The sequence below is a fragment of the Wyeomyia smithii genome, chromosome 3, assembly GCF_029784165.1.
Source record: "Wyeomyia smithii strain HCP4-BCI-WySm-NY-G18 chromosome 3, ASM2978416v1, whole genome shotgun sequence".
NCBI lineage: Eukaryota > Metazoa > Arthropoda > Insecta > Diptera > Culicidae > Wyeomyia > Wyeomyia smithii.
In genome coordinates this window covers 273661881-273680347 of record NC_073696.1, presented here as the reverse complement: position 1 = coordinate 273680347, position 18467 = coordinate 273661881, and the positions used below count along the sequence as shown (strand labels likewise).

The 18467-nt window shown below is 38.6% G+C and overlaps 1 protein-coding gene across 3 annotated transcripts in view; it reads left to right on the top strand.

Moving 5' to 3' along the window:
• Positions 1-18467, top strand: part of LOC129731789 (probable serine/threonine-protein kinase MARK-A) — a 402244-nt gene that overhangs the window by 317573 nt on the left and 66204 nt on the right. The gene's annotated exons all lie outside the window — the stretch shown is intronic.

The following is an 18467-nucleotide window of genomic DNA, read 5'->3' as shown; positions in this document are numbered from 1 at the left end:
GCCGAATTTGTGCATCCGCTTGCGGTTGTTGGCGTGGCTTAGGATTTACTTTCCTAAGTTTCGTTTCGCCAAGGCGGAAGTTTATGACGAAATTCTTGCTCACGAGTTCTCGCATAGAGGTTTCGTCAACGGTTAGCATCCACTCTGCATGGATTTCATTAGGATTGAATCGTTGCAGAATGCACCATTTATTGGTAATGAGATTATTCTGGCTCCCAATGAGTTCACGATTTCTCTCATTATCGAAAGATGCGCTTTGTGGGAAGAACGCATGAATAATTTCCGGACGCGGAATTTCGTTTGCGCCCAGAGCAACTAGAAAGTTTTGGAACCACGGCACGGGTCGCTTGACAACTTTCCTTGGGGTTTTAACCATACAGTCTTTACGTAATACTATACGTAACAACTATACAACCATTCTCCTTTGGAGGCCTTGGACCCTCTGCTCTGGATCCTAATAGTCTCATGGTCGTAAGAACATACTACTAATGGGATCCGTCATTTGCAGGCAGAGTTAACCACTGAGTAATGAGCATTTTTCATATAAAATCTTATCACGAACACGATTGAATCAGGAGTTCCCAGATCTTTTGCTCGGTGGAGCACTTTTTCTAGATTGAACATTTGGCGTTTTGCATTTTCATTGTGTAAATTGATTCATAAATGCAGTTTGGTTAACAAATTTTGACTGTAGTGTAAATCTAGGCTCTGCGGGGACATGTCACTTCTAGCGTGAACGTCCCTATATTAACCACCTCGGGGTGCTAACTGGGATACGAGTAACCTCAGTAAAGAACTGGTTGCAGCCCCGGTGGGAATCATGGTCGTGTGCTAACTTAGAAGAGTACAACTGTGTCTAATTTAAAATGTAAAATCGGTACTTAGAATATGAGCAGTAGACTCGAACTAGCACGCGTGAGCATATTACCAGAGAACTGCGAAATGTGAAAGTGAAAGTCGCAGCTATCCAAGAAGTGAAAGAGATTGTTCGATCCCAGCGATAGATCCTACCGGTGGAATGACTTCCACATAACATCTACTGCAGGTGAACGAGGCGTTGGAGCCCTATCTATGACTGCTTATGCGTGTTGAAAAGCAATGGCAGAATTTTCAGTCACAGACTGATCACTGTATACGCACCGACAAGTGACAAATCTGATGATTTTAAAGCATGCGGAGAGTATCCAAAAAATGATATGAATATCGTCATCGGGGACGCAAGCGCATATGTTTAGTTAAGATTAATTCTACCAGCTCGTGTTCGCGCGATGGTTGCAGCAAATTGTGTGACACGCCAGATGAGGGAGACATATCGGGAGGCTATAGAAGCCGAAGTGAGTCGCTACCAACGCAAGAAACGCGAGCACTGCAAACGATCTCTTATGGAAGCTGGGTATGGATCTCAGACACGACACTAAAAGTTTTAATAAAGTATTCAGCGAAATCCGAAACTGAACTGTACCAATCCCTAACAAGTGCAACAACACGAAATGAAATCTGCTATCCAGTGAGACACCAATGATCATACATTAAAACGTTAGTGGTTCAACGGCGAAGAGCTGTCGATAGAAACAGAAAAATTGAAGAAGATAGACAAACTGTAGGTTCGCCAAGCTTGAATGAAGCTTGTGAAGAGCTTATAAGCCACAAAAAACCAGAAATGGACGGCGCTTCAGCCGAAATTTTCGAAGCTGAATACTGTGAGCAGCTGTGGCATTGCCGCAGCTAGAACCTTTTACAAAAGTTTGTGTCCTTGATTTAAAGATACAATAAAATTTCAATTTCAAATACAAACATAACTTATTTGGCATCACTGCCCCCAAAATTGGATTAATTTTATTCCGATATTAATTTTCTTAAAAAAATTAGGAAGTAGCAGTCGCCCACAATGTCCGTTAAGTCATCCAAAAATAGCAATCTGTTAGATGAAAGTTGCGCGAAGACTGTGAAATCGATTGTGAATTTTTTCCTCTAGTTCGATTTTTATAGATTATTCTGACTCGATGTCGAAATTACAATTTAAATACTACTGTGCCTGATCCTAGAGGTAAACATGATACTACATATTTCAATTTGACTCAAACTTAAGAGAACTATGTCGAACAGGGGCACTTATGACTAATTACTCATCTATCTGATCAATTGAAAGCCGTAAAGCATGTGCGACCTAATAATGTTCGTCTTAATCAACTTGACTCTAAGGGGTAGTACGTGAAGCATTAGAAAGACTATAATCATGCTGGAAGAGTCAGTTAACGCGAAAAAGTTTAAACGTAAGTCAACTTCGCACAACTGTTGTTAACTCCAACTAGTATTAAACAAGTAACCAACAGCTTTTGTATAACTAAGGATGTATCTGCTGTGAAAATTGCACCAATTTCGATGCAATAGTTTTAAAGATATGTCTATTTAAAAGGATTATTGACCTAAATTTCAAATGACAATAACTTTAAAACTTATTCAAATTCAATAAAAATTGGAAAACCAACTTCCCGAGTAAAACTCTTGAAGTTTTTAATACTTATTTGAAAAAAATTGACATAGCGATTTTTAGTGATCCGTTTCACGAATTCTGACCCCTATGCAATATTCTTTAGTTTTTATTTTGCATATTGTTTATGTGAAACTTTGGTACCTACCGATTGAAATATTTCTTAATCGACATTCTATGCACACTAAACTGTAGAGTAATGTGAGCTTTTATCAAAACTTCTTTCTTAACTTCTCGAGTAATACGTTTCCCCAAGTAATTTTTGCCCCAAAGTCAATGAAATGCGCCTAGAACGAATTATTTTTCTCAAAATTATAACACAAACAAATTGAAACAGATATGACACTTTTTTGCCCTATACACCTTGAAAATAGATTCTAGTTTATTTCACGTAAAAGTTTGTTTTACATACAAAACCTTTCGTTGTTTTCTGTAACGAAACCAATCTACTATATAAAAATGGAATTCCGTAACGCTTGATCTTATTGATATTATTCTCTCAGTCTCTGAGGTGTACAGTACTCATCATCATTTTGAATCGTTCTAAATCAAAAATGATAAGCGATGACATGTAGGTTTTTTAACATGAAAATGTTCGCTGATGTTCAGGAAAGACATTTGAGCAAAAATAATAGGTATCTAATTACTAAAACTTGAGATATTATTCACAAAACTACGTAAAACGTGCAAAAATATGACTTTTTATGCTTAATTCGTCTCCAAATCAAAATTCGAAGCGATGACATGTGATTCTTTTTCCAGTAAAATGTTCGTTGATGTTTAAGAAAGACATTTGAGAAAAAATAACAGGTATCTAATTACTGAAAAACTTGAGATATTATTCACGAAACTACATAAAAGATGCAAAATTATGACTTTCTGTGCTAAATTTGCCTCTAAATCAAAATTCAAAGCGTTGACATATGATTTTTTTTTTCACTAACATGTTTTTTAATGTTCAGGAAAGACATTTGAGAAAAAAATTAGTATCTGATTACAAAAACTTGAGATATTATTCACAAAACTACATAAAAGATGCAAAATTATGACTTTCTGTGCTAAATTCGTCTCCAAATCAAAATTCAAAGCGATGACATGTTAGTCTGTTTTTCATTAAAATGTTCGTTGATGTTTAAGAAAGACATTTGAGAAAAAATAATAAGTATCTAATTACTAAAACTTGAAATATTATTCACAAAACTACGTAAAACATGCAAAATTGTGACTTTTCATAGTTAATTCGTCTTCAAATCAAAATTCAAAGCGATGACATGTGATCCTCTTTTCATTAAAATGTTCATTGATGTTTAAGAAAGGCATTTGAGAAAAAATAGTTCTCTAATTACTAAAACTTGAGATATTATTCACGAAACTACGTAAAACATGCAAAATTATGACTTTATGTGCTAAATTTGCCTCTAAATCAAAATACAAAGCGATGACATATAATTCTTTTTTCACTTAAATGTTTGTTAATGTTCAGGAGAGCCATTTGAGGAAAAATAACAAGTATGTGATCACTGAAACTTGCGATATTATTCACAAAACTACGTAAAACATGCGAAATTATGTTTTTTTTTACTTAATTCGTCTCCAAATCAAAGTTCAATGCGATGATATGTGATTCTTTTTTCATTAAAGTATTCGTTGATGTTTAAGAAAGACATTCGAGAAAAAATAACAGGTATCTGTCTGGTAATCAAACTCGAGATATAGTTCACAAAACTACGTGAAACATGCAAAATCATGACTTTTATGCTGAATTTGCCTCTAAATCATTCGAAACAGTAATCTGTGATTTTTACTATAATAAAATGTTCATTGTGTTAAGGAAACATATTTTAGGGAAAAATAATAGGTATCTGATTATCTGTCTGATTATTTGAAATTTAAATATTTTCCACAAAACCACATGAAAAATGCAAAACCATAATTTTTTAGGCTCAATTTGTCTCTAAATCAGAATTTAAGGTGATGACATGTGATTTTTTTCAATAAAATGTTCGTTGATATTCAGAAATGACATTCGAGAAGAAATAATAGTTATCTGATAACCGAAAATAGAGATATTATTCACAAAACTAAGTAGAACATGCAATATCATGAATATTTTGGCTCAATTTGTCTTTAAATCCAAATTCAAAGCTATGATATATGATGTTGTTCCTTTAAAATGTTTGTTTTTGTTCAGGAAAGACTTTTGAGTAAAAATAACAGATATTTGATTACTGAAAATTGAGATATTATTCACAACACTACGTTGAACGAGCAAATTCATGAATATTTGAACTCAATTTGCCTCTAAATCGAAATTCTAAGCTATAATATGTAATTGTTCTTCATTGAATTTTTTGTTAATGTTCAGGAAAGACATTTTAGGAAAAATAATAGGTATCTTATTGCTAAAAGTTAAGATATTACTTTAAAATTTTTAAATTTTCTGCATACAGAAAAACACATCGAATTACTCTTTTTGAAATTTATAAATATTATACAAATAATACATGCAAAATTTTGACTTTTTAGCATGAGCTTAGTTCGCCTGTATTTTTTTTTTCAATAAAATTTTCGTCGTTCCTTCAACATCTGCAAATATTTTCTTGCAGAAGAATTTCTGCTTTTATTTACACAATTACAATTTCTGATGTTTTCGTAGTTTTGTGAATAGTATCACATTACGGGATTCGAAATACTTTTTTGCTTTTTTTAAAACTAGATTTTGGGACATTTGGCTGGAAGAAAGGCCCTATTTCATTGGTTTAATCTTTTTTTTTAATTTCTACGTAGTTATGTGGATTAAAACGTTAACTTCTTCTCAGACGTGTTCCTTGGACACCAACAAATATTTTCGTTACAAGAATTCAAATGTTATCTCTTTAGATATGATTATAGAGGAGAACTAAGCATGGATGGTTACGCTAAATTCTTCTTACTTTGATTTCTTTCTTCTGAAAGTTACATAAAAAGAGGTTTTACTGTGAACGATTGACGAATATCCGGTTATCACCCGAGTGTGGTATATTCGGAACTGTGATGACCCCACACAACATTTTCCAAAATAATGACTTCTGGTTTCAGGAAAATAACCTAAAGTGGCATTTGGCCAACCAGTTCAATACTTCCGAAACTTCCAAACTACATATGTCATTTTGAAACCCGAAACGGCGACTTACAGTTTCTGTGAAACTGTTCTGTTCTGTGCGTTCTCAGAATGTTAAAATACTTAAAAAGATGATGGACATATAAGATGAGAAATATTTTTGAATTGAGCTGTGCTAATAATGCAATGAATCATAAAAAATGATTTCTAATTTTGAAACTTTTGATCCCGAGCATCGCCGGGAACGTTCAGCTAGTACGTAATAAATATGAAGGTACTTTCGTCAGAACTGTCAAAAGTGAGATTTCAATTCGTATACGTATCGAAATGTTTTAAAAATGAAAGCAAATCTCAATTGTACAAACAAACGCTGCATAATGTAAATAGTACGCAAAATTAGTAAGCTTACGCAATTACATATACATTATACAAAATCAAAAATAACAGGACACAAAAAATTCGTTCAAGTAATTACTCGTTGTTGTTCACGTTCGTACGAAATTACATTCGTGAGTTGTACAAATTATGCGTAATGTTGCTATTCTATTCGATAACTTGCAATACGAATATTCTATACGTTCAACAAAAGTGCTGTACAATCTACGAATTCCATGTATACGAAACATGCGTGAGTGGAATAACGAAAAAATATTTTCAGTGTGTGAGTATATGAGTCGACATTCAACTTGTATCTCAGATTATTGGGTAACCGAGCCAAATTTGGAATGACAGTATGCGGTTGCTCGGCTGCTGATTAGACGCGTTTACTAATTTTGGTTTCATAATCATTTCGACTACAAACAGCAAATTGAATCATTTCCCAGAGGAATTGGCACGTTCCGCCAGTCAGTAATTGTTTGCTACAGCAATTTCCTGTGGCAGCTACTGAGCTAACATTCCATAATTGTCGATACACTACCACAATTTTTGTGCTTACAGTTTCCAATTGTGTTCCAGAAGCGTTTTTTTTTCCTGTGTAACATCAAAACTCAAGACACCCACAGAACCATCCAATTTAGCATAAATATTTGATTCGCCTCACGCTCGCATGACGTTGTTGTCGGCCGTTCGCTATTTCTGGGAAGCAGAAGGCGTCGTCTGTGTAGATATTTATCACGATTATAATTATTATCAATTTGGCAGCAGTGTCACCTTTGTGCTGTGGGGGAACGTGAACAAAATAAAGTCGTTGACACCTGTTGCCTTGGGTTAGGATTCCGGAGACGAAGGAACAACAACAGTACCGTGAGACAAGGAACACAGCAAGAACCAAGGCAAACTAGACTCTTCTAGTGCCCAGGATGTTTGTAATTACGTATGATCAGCAGCAGATTATGGCCCAAATTTATCGTTCATTTACGCCCTCCCAACTCCAGTCCAGTATACCCATATGATGTGAAAGTTGCGCCATGTAACAACAATATCGCACGCTTAGCCTTGAGGCTAATAGCGGTCTCGATCAACTAGATTAGTTGAGAGAATTCGTTATCGATATTGTTTTCGGCACATTTTGTATGTGTAGGATAAGATAAGTACAACGATACACCGTGCCCCAGTGCTGAGTCGAGAAAATTTCCAGCTCGAAAAGATCCTCGACTCGATCGGGAATCAAACCCGATATCACAACCGTGTGGTAGGGCTAGCCGACCGACATCGCTAACCACAGAGCCACGGGGACCACTGGCTGACAGTTGCGCCATGTGCCAATGGCTTTTCTTTGCAAAGAAGTTGGGATCTTGAAATGAAGAAAAGTTCAGAGAAGAAGGTGAGCGAATTAAATGCTGTCGATGCCGGCACAAGCTGTGTTGCTTCGACCTTTTATTTGAAGGACGCCAATTTGGCTTATCTTGAAATCTTAATTTTTGCTTCCAAGCATTGAAAAAATCGAGACTTTTAAAATTGCTAGAGAAACGATTCTCACTTTTTCGAATAAACAACCTTCACAAGTGAACAGGTTTCGAAAGGTTTTTTTGTGACTTCGCTGAAGGTTGCGGGTGAAAAACATTTATGTCATGAATTATGAATGAAATCATCGTAAAAGCGCGGCGTACGACCGAAGGAGATAAACAACACGCAATAGCTTTCGACAGGCGCCGTTTACTGTCGCGCTGACCGGTTGATAAATAAAGCAAAACAAAAAAGAGCAAGGAAGGTCACCATCGCTGACGATATAAATCGCGAATCTGCCGTTTTATGATGCCGTGGGTCGTCAGTTTAAAAAGTGACAAGGGGCTTGGAATAAGTAAGTTGAACAACGTCTTTGAAGTTTTAGTACCTACAGGACTTTCAATTTCTACTTAATGAACTTTTAATTTAGGCCAAATAGCAAAAAGGTTGGACGTGATTTCACATTCCTTAATAGAGAAAAAATCTCTTTTTTTTTTAATGTTTTTTTTTTCTCTCGACCATTTATTTATGTCTACTTTAATATTGGAGTAGGTAATCCAATTGCTTTGAATGAATTTTAGCATGAGAGGGTAAAAGTGTCATTTAAGGATAGCCCTCAAGAATCCACATTGATCATTTATCACAGAGGATTATTGAATACCATTTATCAAAACACTCAAACAAATGCATCGGAAAGCACAACTTCTTGTGAGTATTCCGTTGACGATCATACCAAACCCATTCACCATTATCGTCGTGTCGCAGTCAGCATTATCCACCGATTGCCAGACGAACCTATTCGTTGTGCTATTCATACCCTTGCTTAGCCGGAGACGATTCATGCTCAATTTTATTGTTCCCCCTTTACATTCTCAGCATCGCTTCAACTTGAAGTTGAATCACAAATCATTCACACGAAACTACAATAAACGTCGTGTAGATGGACATATTTGTGCTGTACGATATTCTTGGGCGACGATGCTCTGACATCCTATACCCTAGTCGGGTTTGCAGCTGGATCCGAATAGTGGTCATAAAATATTTCCCACCTAAGATGGAATTTTTGTCAGCTCAGTTGAACAGTCACTGTTGCGCTCCACCCCACTCTCCCACTCGGTAGTTCTGGTTTTGTTTGGTCGGGTATCGATTTGATGAAACTTGCCACCGGTGAAGTTTTCTGGAGCATCTGACTAACTCAGATAAGTGTGTATATGTTTCTCCTGGTATCGTCGGAAATACAGTGACATTTGAAAAGTGGTAATTCGACTAAATCGAAATTTTGAAGCATCCTTTTGCTGGTAGTATCGAAACACAATTTTACCCTTCAACTAGCGTGTTTTCCATACCAGATTTTCTATTTTCCAAAACGCCGCAATCAAATGCTTTTTCCGTCTGTAGAATGCGATTCTCATACATTAACATGAAACGAGACAAGTTTGAAGTGTTCTCCCGCCATTGATTGTCCGGGCGAAGGAAAAAAATCAGAATCCAACCAGTCGGTCTCTCCGGAGGAGAGTAAGACCAATTTAACGAATTTGATTGAAATTCTATTAAGTGTTCTCCACCGGAGGGTTATTGGATGATTGCAGTCGGTTGAAGGGTACTTCCAACAACTAGATTTAGACCTTTGAGAGCGAATGGTGTATTGGAAAAATATCTGTTACAAACTTTTTTCGGTTCACCCGTCTTGTTCAGTCAATCATGCGCAATTCGCCAAATTGAGCGTAAAATATAATGATCTTGTCTAACAGGCGCAATTTACACCCCGTCATTGTTCATTAAATTCGTTAGAAAGTTTGTGTTCTAGTTTGGTACTCGCTGGAGCCTCACACTTTGGTGTACCAAATTTGTACAACGTTTACAGTGAAGCGCCCCGAAATGGCGGAACAGACAAAGTTTGTTAGTTGGATCAAGTATCTCATTAGTAGTAGAATATGATGCTTTCCATTATAAAAAAAATCCCGCTTTGCGGGATTTGATGAACGCATCCCGGTTCGGGAGGGAAGACACATCAGACCGGGAAATCTTTTTTATTAATAAGATCCTTGAAACAGTGGAGTGTTAATGGTGTCAAAAAGATTTCAGAGTATAAAAACATAGCATTTTCAGTATCAGAAAAATAAATAAATTACCATGAAGCAACCACGGTATTAGCAAAAAGACGCCACGCTTCACTGAAATCTCCTCAACATTTTTAGTTGATTTTTGTTCTTTGATATAATAGTCCCCATCTAAAGTAATGCACCTATGTTTGCCGTCCCATATTGTCAATCAAGGAAACCAGAAATAATCGCCTTGAGTTGAATTTGGAAGGTGGGAATCAATTCGGAGCTCAGTTTCTTCAATTTTTTAGTCGTATCGCGAGCAGAATTCTCTGGGGCGTTGTTCTGGTGAAAATGGACTTTTACCTTCGCCTTATGCGACTGTTACAATGTGATTTCAACGTGCGATCAATCCTATAACGTACTTCAATATTGTTAATCGATTGTTTTACCATGATCAATGCATTTGATCATTGTTATGCCTCGCGAATCCCAAAAATATACTGGCCTACACTTTACCGGCTGACTGTTGCGTTTTTGAGCACTTTGGACGACTTTCGCTGCCGACTGCCGATTGAACTCAGGAGTCACGAGTCGCAGTGCTATTTCGCTTTTATAAACAGTTGTTTTGAACTCTTCTCACAAAGTCTCGCACAGTTTTCTCACGCTTTATACTTCGACTTTATCAAAAGAATTCCAAATCAATAATTATAATGGTTTAACCATTTGTGGGAATTTTAGTGCACCTAGTTATCGTTAAAGTGCGTCAAAAGTTTCGAGCCAATCCAACGTGAACATTAACCGTGCGCCTTCTTTCAGTGATAATTCGGTGGAGACGCCTAGTTAAAAACTGCACAGCGTTCTTGGTCGTAAGTTCAGGTGGACATTTATACAGAGCTCAATAACTCAATAACAAAAATTCTAGAGAAAAACTTCATTCTACAGAGTTGTTACATATGATAGGGCTATTACTTTTATGTAAATACAAAATTTTCAATGACGTAAAAGAGCAATTCCACAAAAAAGGGTAACCAATTTAATCGACCATTTTCGATTTGCCTGAAACTTTGTGCTATTAGTTTAATTTTCTGGAACACGACTCATTTTTGAAAAGCTATTGAAAAATGGTATTTTGGGAAGGTATTGATGATAACAAATATTTTTAGAGCCAAAACGAAATGTTTGATCGGTGTGACGTCCTTGGCAAATTTGTAGACAACAAATTCGTGTTTTCACAAAAAACAAACACTCAAAAAATAGTAGGAGGGTAGGTGTATTATGTCTAATCACATTTCTCAGTTTTCTTGATTAATTCAACCAATTTAAGCTCAACATCCTCCAAAAGTAGGGTATTTTGGTTCTTTATGTTGCCGAAGCAGATGACCGGAATCGGTAAAACGGTTCCTGGAATATGACCAGAACATGTGCCGGTAATATAATGATTTTTTTTTTTTTTTTTTTTTTTTGGTAAGAATTTGTTTATTTCTATGTTAAAAGCTTTAACAGATACTATTTACATTTCAACAATCTAATTCAAACTCTAGTGAAGTTAGGTCAATATCATTAGTATTACAATGTATAAGAAAGCTTGAATATTTTGCAAACAATGTCAAAGTTTTAGTTTTTATTGTTTTTCGCAGGTTTCTCAACTGTGGTCTCAAGAGTTCTCCTATCTGAAGTCTGCGCCATCCGTTCAGCAGCATGTTCACCTTCCGTTGTAGTAAACTCCAGGCTGGTTCCACACGCCTGCATTCGCTCAGTTTGTGCTCCAATGTCTCAACAGCGTTATTGCAATATAAGCAATTTTCACCGTCGGCTCTGTTCATCCGAAACATCAGCTTTCGGTGTTCAAGTTTTCTATTGATCAATAGAAACAAGACACTCCTTTCGCTTGAATTAATGCCTCGTATATTTCTCCAAATCAGCCGCCAATCTGCTGTGGGGTAGTCATTGGACACCGTGGGTGAATCAGTCTGTTCAACGTAGTAATTATGAAGCGTTTCTACGGATATATTTTGTTGGACATGTGGAGGTAGTGTTCGAAAATTTAAAATTATTTTTAAACAAGGACAATCTATGGGTGGGGTAGGATTTGCTTGGGAAAGAAAGGACATATAGAAAGGGAGGGAGTTCATGTCATTCATATGCCGATTGATTAGAAGCGCTTTGCACTTGAGTGCCGGTAAATGTAGTTTCAAACCACCTGCCTCCTTGCTTCGCGCCAGCTGTTGCATTGGTACACATGCCGTAATACCACGCCACAGAAACATTCTCATAGTCGAAGTCAGTTTTGCCGTATGGGCGGCAGTTGGAGTGAGAATTGATGCGAGATACCAGATCTTTGACGTTATGAACGTGTTGAGGAGTATAACTTTCTGGTATAAGTTGAGTGTACGGAGTGAGTGTAGATAAATCTGCCTGGAGAAACTCAATACGATCGCATCCCAGTTCAGTTTATTCATCTGCCGAATGGAGTTAGCGAAGGTCACTCCCAACACACGGACGGTGTTTTCGTTTCGTAGCCATGGCACGGTGAGTGGCATGACATCGGTATACCCCACTGATAACGAAGTAGATTTCTCCAGGCTCAGTTTTGCTCCCGAGACGCGTTCAAAGCGTTGCAGTGTTTCTCGTATCTGATCCATTCTTGTTAGGCAAGTGCATATCACCGTCACATCGTCGGCATATGCGACAACGAGATCAGACTCACAGATCTCTTCCAGTCGTTTGAGCAGTGGGTGTAAATAGATCACGAACAGGTGCATTGAGAGCGGATCCCCTTGGCGAACCGATCTCTGGATGGGGAAGGCTGCTGAGAGATGTCCATTTATCAACAAGCGAGAAGACGAGAGCTCTCCGATCTTTTGAAGAAGGCGCACGAGATTCGGGTTAAACCCGAGCGAGCACATGTTACGAAAAAGGAAAGATCGGTCCACAACGTCGAAAGCATGACGAAGATCGAAGGATGCCAGCAAGCCACGTTGTTTACGTTTAATCAGTTGTGCGACACGATCCTTCATAGCGAGAGTAGCCTGGAAAATATTTCGGCCAGTGTTAGCGCATTTCTGGCTCTCGGTAAGCACGTGGTGGGTGCTCATGACACTCTCCAGACGCTGTTTGAGAATGCGTGATAAAATCTTGTAGTCGAAATTTAGTAGCGAGATCGGCCTGTAAGCGCTCGCTGTTTGACCATTGCCCTTCTTTTTGAGGAGCACGATCACACCATCAACGAAATCGGCCGGAAAGTTTCCCGACAAAGCCTCGTTTATTACGAGGGTGAGCTCTCTCCATATCACATCGAAAGTTTTAAGATAGAACTCTCGAGGCAGGGAATCTCCACCGGGGGATTTATTTTGGCTGCTAGATTTGATGGCTGTGTAAATTTCAGCCGCTGTTATGTCGTGCATGCAGGACTCACTTACCGGATCGTTTTCTGGAATCATTCTCTCGCATTCGAATGTGTTCTCCGTATCTTCTTCCGTCTCACCCACAGCATACAGAGATTGGTAGAAGTGAAGCATGTGCCGTTCGATTTCGGTAGCGTCGTCGATGAGTTGGTTTTCTTCGTCGCGTAGCTGTGAAATATTTGTTTTTCTTCTGCGTCTGTCGCCCAGCTGGAACATTGATATTGGTTCTCCCGCTATAAATGATTCATTTAAGCGCATAAACGCCTGCGTGAAATTGCGCTGCAGAGTTAGCATTTTCGCTTTCACCCGGTTTATTGTACATAGCATTTCTGGGTTTTGGAAATAGCCATCGTACGCTTGCCGTAATTCTCTATATAAACGTTGATGTTTTTGATGAAAGTCATCAAAGGCCAGCTTCGATTTCCAACGGAAGAAAGATTTTATTCTCGGTTTAGCGTACGATAGCCACCACTGCATCCATGAGGGATAGTTTCGTTTCTGACGAGTCCAGTATTGCCATTTAAACTGCAATTCGTTTATGTTTTCTGTTGTCAACAAATGGGGACGTAGGGACCAAAAACCGCGTCCTGGCTCATGGCCTGATAGAGGAAGGCAAATGCGTGCTGTTAACGCCTTATGATCCGTAAAACAACACACATGCGCATCGGTTGACCTTAACATACCTCGTAGTCCTGGGCTAACATAGATGCGGTCTAACCGAGATGATGAGTTGTGTGAAATGTAGGTGTAGCCAGGGGTAGTTGGGTGAAGTTGTTCCCAAACATCGAGAAGGTTTAGCTGCTGCACAGTTGCAGAAAGAGCGGGACTGTGGTTGCTTCCAGTAGCATCACATCGCCGCACAACACAGTTGAAATCACCTCCTATCAATGTGTGTTCTGTAGGATGACGAATATAGTAAGCGAGAGTACTATTGAAGAGACGCTCTCTCTCCGCTCGTAGGGCCGTACCAGATGGAGCGTAAACGTTGCAGATGGTTGTGTTTTGAAGCCGTATTGCGATTATTCGTTCGTCGAGACTCTTCTCAACGTTCGAGAAACCCTCTACGGGAGTAATCTATATTACACAAAACGTTGTACCCAGGCAGACTGATTTGATCATTTTCTACTTCCTGCAAAAGTGCAATGTCTATGCTCATTGTTTGTAGAAACGTCCTAAGCGCGTTTAGTTTTGTTGAGTTTGTGATGGTGTTTATATTTATCGATGCGATGTTATAGCTAACGAGATCAATTAAATATTATATAGTCTAAAGAGATCTATATATTATCAACTTCAATCTCCTCAACTTCTTCGTCGTCAGCGTTGTTTTGTCGCGATTTCTTGCCTGGCGGCCGACCAATTCGGCGCTTGCTGCTTCCTGAAGCTGATGAACAGTCTGTGTCATTTCCATCGGTTGAGGTAGTTTGTCGGGTAGTCATTCTGTTGGTAGTAGCTACCATTGCCGGAGGAGCCATGAGCGTCACGAGTTGATCGGAAATGTTCGTTTTCGCGAACTTCAGATCGATAGTGTTCGGTACAGAGAGCTTCGTGTGAGCTAAGGGCAGCTTCGGAGCTACCGGTGCAGGTTTAGCTATGCCTGGTCTTTGAAATAGCAGATTCGGTTTTGGTTTTTCATTTTTTCCTCCCTCTCCGGGCTTGGGACCGAAAGGTTTGGCGGCTGTGTTTTTCTGTGTAGTAACAGAGGGTTTCGTGGCGGATTTTTGTCCCGTTTGTTTTGCAACATTCGCGTATGTCTTCTGCACCAGCAGCTTTTTATTCTGAACACACGAGATGCCGTTGTGAATAAATTCGCTGCAGTGGCGACATGTTTGCAACTGGCCGAAGTACGTCACACTTGTCGTTTGTCCATCAATCGTGATGTAGCTTTCAATATTGCGCTTTACCATCATGCGCACTATTTTGCTTCCCGTCGAAAGACCACCGAAGCGATATTTACTGTCCCATACGTGATCGGTTACCGACAGAACCTCACCGTAGACACTTAGAAATTCGGCAATTTGCTCGTTCGTTATGTCTTCGGACAAGTCCGATAACTTTACTTCTACCGCTCCGTCCTCCAGTGTAATCCGAAGCGTGTAGATTTTGCCATCTACTTCGGTTTCGTGCTTTTTGTCGTGTTCTGCTACGATCTTCTGCGCCAGCTCCAGGTCAACGACCTTCACAAAAGCACATCCAAGTGTCTTACTTGGTTGAAGACGAAGCACCTGTTCGTACTGTAGACCCAACACGGTACCGACAAACTCGTGAAGCTCTTCAAAGGACGGCTTTTTCGGTACGTTCGCGTAGTCGATGCGAAACGTGTTTTCGCGTCGAACACTCATCGCGCAGATAAACGCGGTGAAAAATCACTCAAAACGGTACTTAAACGAAATGGCGTTGTTAAATAGCTTGCGTATGACTTCCAGAGAAAAACACGTCTGCTTTCTTCGAAAGTTGAGCGCTAACTGATAATGATCATGATCTAAGCAGTATGTTGAGAACAGCAACTCGTTTCTAAATACCTGAAAAGAAAAATTAGAATTTACTATAAAATAAAATCCAACACAAATCATCCCAGAATTATACTTACCTACATTTACTTACTATGATTCACTTTCGCTATGAAATGCACACACGGAGAACGGAAATCATTGTTAACATTGTATAAGACAGAACAAATAGAACCATCGTAGAGTGAAGTTCGCATTCCTACAAAGTTATTAATAGTCGGTCCGAAACCCATTTTTCTCTTCGCGTATTTTTTTTTTTTTTTAAGGGGGGATTTGTTAGTAGCTTAGGTATTTATGATAAATATTAGTAAATAATGAGTATGTGTGTCCAATCACAAATGGTGACTTCTCAACACTGTTAGAAATTTGTAATTTTGATTGTTAGGATTTGTTTGCTTTCGCAATTAGGACTTATCATTCGTAGGGATTTAAACCTACTTGTCAGGAAAGGGGAAGTAAACTTACAACTAACTTAATTGCTAACTTATTGGCTATAAAGAGAGCTTATCGTAACAATTGAGGATTGCAACGATTTTTGTCGAAAATTGTTAATAATTTTATTTGACATAGCTTCTAATGGTTCAACACCAGTAAGTCTATGTAATTCGAGTGTACCAAACCAAGGAGGACGCTTCAAAATCATTTTCAGAATTTTATTCTGAATCCTTTGGAGCGTTTTCTTCCTTGTTGAACAGCAACTTGACCAGATCGGTACAGCATAAAGCATTGCTGGTCTAAAAATTTGTTTGTAAATCAAAAGTTTGTTCTTTAAACAAAGTTTAGAATTCCTGTTAATGAGAGGATATAAACATCTTGTATATTTGATGCACTTGGCTTGTATACTCTCAATGTGCTCTTTGAAAATAAGTTTTTTATCATAAATTAGTCCCAAGTACTTAACCTTGTCGGACCAACTTAAAATAACCCCATTCATCTTGACAACGTGATTATTGTTTGGCTTGAGGAAAGAAGCCCTAGGCTTATGCGGAAAAATTATCATTTGAGTTTTAGAAGCATTGGGAGAGATTTTCCACTTTTGCAAGTAGGAAGCAAAAATATCTAAACTTTTCTGCAATCGACTGCATATGACACGAAGACTTTTTCCTTTTACGGAAATGCTTGTGTCATCGCAGAACAATGACTTTGTGCATCCTGGAGGCAAATCAGGAAGATCTGAAGTGAATATGTTGTACAGGACTGGACCCAAGACTGAACCTTGAGGCACACCTGCTCTGACAGGAAATCTATCAGATTTTGAATTCTGATAGACAACCTGCAGAGTTCGATCAGAAAGATAATTTTATAAAATTTTGATTAGGAAAATTGGAAAATTAAAAGTTTGCAATTTCACAATCAAACCTTTATGCCAAACACTGTCGAATGCTTTTTCTATGTCTAAAAGAGCAGCTCCAGTGGAATAACCTTCAGATTTGTTAGCTCGTATCATATTAGTAACTCTGAGCAATTGATGAGTTGTGGAATGCCCATGGCGAAATCCAAACTGTTCATTTGCAAAAATTGAATTTTCGTTGATGTGTGACATCATTCTGTTAAGAATAACTCTCTCAAACAGTTTACTTATTGAAGAAAGCAAACTGATTGGTCGATAACTTGAAACTTCAGCTGGGTTCTTATCCGGTTTTAAAATGGGAGTAATTTTTGCATTTTTCCATAATTTGGGAAAATATGCAATTTTGAAGCAGCAATTGAAAATTTTCACTAAAAAATCCATTGTGCTCTAAGGGAGATGTTTGATTAGTATTTTAAAGATTCCATCGTCACCAGGTGCTTTCATATTTTTGAAATTTTTAATAATTGATTTAATCTCATTCAAGTTAGTTTCAATTATTTCTGCAGGTAAAAAATTCTGGGAAGAAATTAAATCAAATTGACGTGTGACTTCATTTTCAATTGGACTCACAAAATTCAAATTTGAGTTATGAACACTCTCAAACTGCTGAGCAAGTCTTTGAGCCTTTTGTTCATTGGATACAAGAAAACGTTCACCATCTTTTAAAACTGGAATAGGCTTTGAAGGTTTCTTAAAAATCTTCGACAGCTTCCAAAATGGTTTTGAATATGGTTTCAATTTTTCAACTTTAGTCTCAAAATTTTGATTTCTCAGAAGAGTAAATCTATGCTTAATCTCTTTCTGTAAATCTTTATAAATAGTTTTAAAAACAGGGTCACGAAAACGTTGATATTGACGTCTGCGGACATTTTTCAAACGAATTAGAAGTTGAAGATTTTCGTCAATTATTGATGAGTCTCTTCGCGTATTTTCGCACTTCGTCTGGTCAGTCAAGTTACTACAGTGCCAGGAAGTGTCCGCCGCTAGTCCGGATAAATTTCACGTCGATTCACCCCCGAATCATTGGTGCCGAGACCCGGGAGAGTGAAGTTGCAACGGAGCTAACCTCTACACCACGTGAGTCGGAAGGTTCCAGTCATCGATTGTCGTCCCCCAGCGGTACGGAATTAGCTATTCAGTTGGACTATTAGCAGCAGAAGCATCTTCTCGCTGCCACCATCGTCGCCGCATATTGGCCAACCTTGTATCAACGAAGCTAACCTCTTCGCCACGTGTGTCGAAATCTTCTCGTCGTCGATTGTCGTCCGCCCGGCAAGTAGCAGCAGAAACATCTTCCAGCTACCAAATCGTGTCGCGGATAGGCTAAATTAGCAACATCGTTGTCGTTGCCGTTCGTCAGAGGTAAGCAGAAATTTGTTGCCCAGCAACAGCAATCATCAGCGTCGTCGTGGTCATCGCCGATCATATTCGGCCAGCCAACAGCATCAGTAAGGGTGGCAACAGTCATTATCGCTGTCGCTCGTCATCGATCGTCGAGCAGCAGCTGTGTTCCCTAGTGGAAAGTGGTACGCCCCTGGCAGTGGATCGCAACCAAGTCGCTTCTTCTACCCCGTCGGCGGCAAATCATCACCATCTTCGACAACACAGTACTAAGCCTCTAATTACTCGGATAGTAATATCAAGTATCTAGGTCGTCAGCCTCAATTCATCAAGCGACACCT